We start from the raw sequence: 6,000 nt of genomic DNA on the forward strand, positions 1-6,000 counted from the left end.
TCCTTTCCCCTTGTTGTGATCCCAGTCTGGATCCTGGCCCAGTCAATCTGAATGCCAAAGTCATACAGTAGGTGATGTATTTCAGACATTTAACATCTGTTTCTTTGTTCTGTTGAATTTGTTACACCCCAAATGCTGGTGTCTTGGTCTTGGTCTCCTGCCAAAGAAAAACCTGAGATTCTGTATTTTCAGTAACAAATTACTAGTTCTTTACAGGCATCTGGAGCCTCATGGGCCAAAATTAAATCAGCCACATAAACCAGAATGTAGAGTTACCTGTTATTTCTGAGTCTACTGTAGAGGCATGGGTACGATTTGTCTTGTTCAAAGTCTTCTTTTATTAACATCTGGTTCAGTTTTCTGTTCCATATTCCTGCAGCTTACATGGTAGTTTTTCCTTTCCAGATATTTCAAAACCAGGTGCTTGCTGCATGTAGATAACTTGTTGAACCTCACCATGCATGGAAAGCTGTCTTTCTTGTCCAGATGTTTCTCATGCATCTGTCAGCTGCTTTACACAGCATTCTGATTTGCAATCTGTTTGAATAGTGGTGCAAAGGTCTGTTTGTAACCTTCGCCATAATCATTTCTGTGGTAGTGATACTATAGAAACTTGCCCCTGAAATTAACTGTCCAGTTTAGTCTGGACAAAAGTGTAGATTCAGCCTATCCTCCAATTTCTTCGCCACTTCAACACCTTGTCTAGCCCAGAAAGTTATCAATCAGTGTCCATTTCAAAATAATTTTCAGAGTTCCTAAGCTTCATGGTTTGTTCTGCTGCCCACACAGAGCTCTGACTCATCCACTTACATTACTGAAGGAGAAGAAAGAGAAAAGAGGGGAAAATAACCTCGCTACAGAGAGTCTAGTTCTCTAGGGGAGAAGAAATAATAAAAGCAATCAGGTGTAATTGTAAATGGCAAGCATAAAATATTTCCTCCGTTTCACTCAAAATGTTCGTGCAATTCTGTACTGCAGAAGAGCTTTAAATTAAAGTAATTCTTCTAAATACACTGGTAGAATTTGGCTGTCCTCTAGCTTTACAACGGAGATGTAATTTGGGGTTGAATTGGGACTTGCTCCCAACCACCCAGCTTGTCTCTGCTTCTGGTTATCCATTTTTATTAATATTTTTCTTTCACAGATGCAAGGATTTATTTACTTATTTATGGATTTGTACGTCTTCCTAACACATGGTTCTGGCAGTTGGATTATAATGTAAGAGGCTCAGTGCCATAATGCTGCCTCTTGGTTTGGTTATGTGCCTTAGAATATTGAAACCTGTAAAGTGATATTGATAGAAAGGGATCCTTTGGATGCAGAGAAAAGTGCTACTCTACCCTCTTCACTTGGTTTTCCCTGTTGATCACAGAGGATCATGATGCTTGCTGGGATCCACAACTAAACCTTTGAAAAGTTATTTTTTTGGTCTCCCAACCAGCATGGAAATCCACAGTCATTGGACTGCACGCACATGCACATCCTAAGTCCTAGTAGTCTAATTAACTGGGTTTCAAAATATAAGGAAAAGAAGAAGAAAATTTGGGAATGTGGAGTGCAAATGACATGCTGTACCATCAGAAGCACCTCCCTTTGCAGAGTGGCTATAAGCAAAGCAAAGCAAAAGCAGAGGCCAGCTGCTACAGCCCCATGACCTCACTCCAAGGCTGTCAGTAATTCGAATGTGCAGGAGATGTCTCAGGCATCATTGGTGGAAGAAGCTGTCCATTTTCCACATTTACACATTGGTCCAAAGAGAGTGCCTATTTCTACTAGATTAAGAAAAGGAGTGAGAACAGCTTAACTGTTAGCAATATTTTTAAAGTATTGTCTAGCTTGGCCGCCAGATCATACAGAACATTCATTCAAACTACGATGTGGGTTTCCTTCAGTTTTTTTTTCTTCCAATTGATCTCTCATCACAGCACAAACAACATAAAGAACTGGTACAGTAGCTCACAAGTAAATTTTATGTCTGAAAGCTCCTACAGTTTAAGGGGACATAGCAAAGTGGGAAACATGTAGCCTCTATATGTTGCTGGACTACAAACAAGTCTATCCAGTGTGGATGATGGGGACTGTAATCTAAAAATGTTTGGAGGGTTACATTTTCCTCAGCCCAGGGATATGGAAAACAGTTTGAATGAAGTTATTCTTATTATTTATTGACCGCGTACAGAAATGTTAGACTTTGGATTGCAGAGCAGTTTCAGATTAAGGTGAACCTGGTTATTTCTTCCTGAGCATGCTCCTTGTTTTTCTCTGTCCTGACAAAGCACAGTAATGAAATGGCTTATAATGAAGTTATTAGTATGCACTTTCCCACAATCTCTCTTGGTGCAAACTGAAGGCCAAGATGAGCTGTGTCCTTCAATAAAAATGAAGGAGGATTTTGTCTTCTGCCTAGCTTTTCACTGGATTTATGTCTATGCTTTCAAAATGGAATTTCCACTTTTCTGGATCCTAATGTGCCATTGCAGAATAGAGACATGAAAAATGCTAACTGAATTCATCAGTCGTGCCAATTTAGGCTGTCTTGACTCAATGAGACACCTTAATGAGGAATTTTCAAGCCCTACAAGATTCATCACCTCTTAGGTGAGAATGAGGAGCATTACATATTTTCCCCCTCTTTAAGACCTCTACAATTCCCACAACAAATCAAGATTTATCACTATTTTGCGTAGTTGCTGTTATGTGTGTTATTGCATTATTTGTGAGTTTCTGTTTAAGGTGTTCAAAAATTTGTTCTTAGACTCATTCAGTCCTCCATATTGCTTTCGTACAAGATGACAATAATTTTGCAGTTTCTCCTCCTCACATGCAGAAATTTACAACCCAGTGGGAAGTAAAGTTCTGAAGGTCACCCTTGCAGCACTGTCCTAAAAGAGTCAGCCATTAGAGGCAAAAAGCAGAAACAAAACCCAGATGGTGATCTTCTCCCATTTTATGTCCAGGGAACCTAGTTCAGCAGATTGGGCTAGAAGCGTAATCTTACCTCATATGCAACGGGACAATCACTTCACCTGAAAGAGCAGGCTTAATGAGAGGATTGAAGGTACACCACATGGAAACTCTTCTCCAACACTTTACTACTACATGCCAGCATCTGTCACTGAGGCACCCAGCTCCATTTGCATAACAAAGATACCAGTCCTGTATTTTTTTCTGTTGCCCTCAATGGGAAACCTTACAGTCACGCTGTAGCTGCTACACTGATATTGGATAACTTTGATATCACTGTCCCATAACAAATGGGGCTGACGCATATATATCATGGTGCTGGTTTATATAGTGAATCCGACTAGTGTTCCATTTTGTCCAGTTTTGTTTACTGTGACTGGCAGGGTTTTTCCAGGGTCTTACAAGGAGGCAGGTGATTCAGATTTCACAGGAGCAGTGAATCTGCTTTGGGTTGTAGTTTGAACTGTACAAGAATGATCCAAGGCATTGAAACCTATCCCCCAGAGCAACATTAGCACTTATCATAGACCCTTTACATTTCAGACTAAAATCCAGAGTGGGGACATCAACCTCCATTGGTGAGGTATTTCCCCTCATATTCTACCTGATCCTTTTTTTAAAAGAGTGAAATAGGGACCTCCTACATGCAACAGATGTGCCCTACGCTTACTCCATAGCTGTGATTTGAGATCCCATAGAGGATAAAATGAAAAGTGCCCAAAATATTTCTGAATAATTCCAGAAGCTTCTAAGCCAGTGGTTGGGTCCTCTGATGTTTTTGGCCTACAGTTCTCAGAAAAGCTAGTAGAGAAGGTTTCTGAGAGTTTTAGTCCAAGAACATCTGGGGACCCAAGGTTGGAAACAATGCTTTAAGCACATGTCTACCTCATACAGAGTAATATATATTTGTAAAACACGGCAGAGAAATAAATAAATAAATAAATAAATAAATAAATAAATAAATAAATAAATAACATATATATTATATTTAACATATATATAACATATTTAACATATATAACATATAATTGAGTTTATATATATATATATATATATATATATATATATATATATATATATATATATATATATATATATATATATATATAAACTCAATTATCCTGTATATATATATATATATATATATATATATATATATATATGTATGATGCTAATCATCTTTGTAAGTTGCCTTGGTTGAGCTTTGCCCAAAAAAGATGGCTGATTTTATATAAGCCTTTAATTGAGAAAAATGTGCTAACAATGGCAAATTGGGAAGATCAGGTGGGAAATGCATAATTATCCAGTTCTTATAACTCCTCTAGACTCTCTGGGGGGAAACCACAACAGTTCAACTGGTGTAATAAAGCCAGCATCAGTTTATTAGAAGAACTGCTGTTGAGTGTTGCCGAGTCAACCTCTTTTTTTTTTTTTGCATCTCCATGGTTACTTTTCCTCAGAAAACACTCCAGAAGTGGCTGAAGACTTTCAGTGTCATTATGGCGAAGCAGGTCAGAGCCCTGCAAATAGGTACAAATGTGAGGAAATTTGCCATGCCTCTGAGGCAAATAACTGTTTGGGATAACTAGAACTTCTACAAGAAGTGTTGTTATCCTGGCAGTAGAGGAAAAAAAAAACAAGTCACACAGTTCAGGAATGGTAGATTTTAGGGCCTATAAGAAGCTGAGTGTCCTTCTTTGCTATGCCTGAGTTCCTCGGGCACAGCTCTGGAAAAGTGGCTCTTTTTGACTACAGCATCTCCTATTTAACTTTCCAATGTGCAATGAGTTAAATGCATCTTTTCATTCACACTAACATGCCGTTTCTTGTATTTTTTAAACCCCTGAAATATTCATATCATGTTGCTGAAATGAAAAGCCATTTTAGCACAGCTTAAAACACTGATTTAAAAATTAAACTGTGGCTTAATGTTACCACCACATTCATTTTGTTTTGCCTCTTTTGAACAGTGAAACGTGTTTTAGACTAAACACTTTTTTTAAGCAAGCCAGTTGTCAAGATCAGTTCCCTTGCCCCAATTCAACTCTTTAATTTGACCCATTTATTCCTAAGCACTGTTGTGCTATTATTTTAAGCTGTAGTCCTTACAGGCTTCCTTGGAAGTACCTTTCATTTATATCAATGCAATTTTCTTCTCAATAAATGTGCATTGGTTTGGAATGTTAATAACATCAAAACATTACTACAAGAATTTTATAATAGCACTTATATTTATTAAATACTATACAACAAAGGAAAGGCTTTCTTTTAAGCATTGATATAAAAATTCTATGATCAGAACTGTCCCTTCCTTGACCACATATGTACAGTATTTCAAATCCACTAGAACAGCCTTCCCCATCTGGTGTCCTCCAGATCAGTGGTTCCCAATCTGGCTCACCATATATTGGACTATAGGTTCCAGAAATCTTGACCAGCACAGCTAGTGGTGAAGGCTTCTGGGAGTTTTAGTCCAGGGACATCTGGGGACCCAGGTTTGGGAACCACTGCTGTGGACAGATCAGATTACAATTCCTATTGCTCTCAGGGCAGACTGGTGATGGGAGTTGTAGTCTGACCCATCTGGCACAGATAAAGCTGGGACAGATAATAGGGTCAGATAATAGCAGAATATAAATATAGAAGAAAAAAAATATGCAAAAGTTACTTTTGAAAAACTGTCCACCAGCCATGCTGGCCAAAGGATTCCAGGAGTTGAAGATGCAAAGGAATGGATCTGGAAGGGTCTCTGATTGCCAGCACTGCAAAAACATCCTTTTCCTTTTGCATGGATCCATACAAACATGAAATTTCTCCCAAATCGTCATTTCGCTCTCCGCTTCATTTGCTATAAAACTGCAGAATCGTACAGACCAAATTTCAGCGGAGATTTTATCATCAGTCTTTCCATACTTCCAAAGCTTTCTGATCACACCTAACCAAATCAAAGCCTTGGGAAATAATTTCCCTTTTCTCAAGCTGCTATTAATCCTGACATTTGCCGAAAGCTCCTTTGGAGGTTTCTAGAACTCCATT

The sequence above is a fragment of the Pogona vitticeps genome, chromosome 5 (assembly GCF_051106095.1).
Source record: "Pogona vitticeps strain Pit_001003342236 chromosome 5, PviZW2.1, whole genome shotgun sequence".
NCBI lineage: Eukaryota > Metazoa > Chordata > Lepidosauria > Squamata > Agamidae > Pogona > Pogona vitticeps.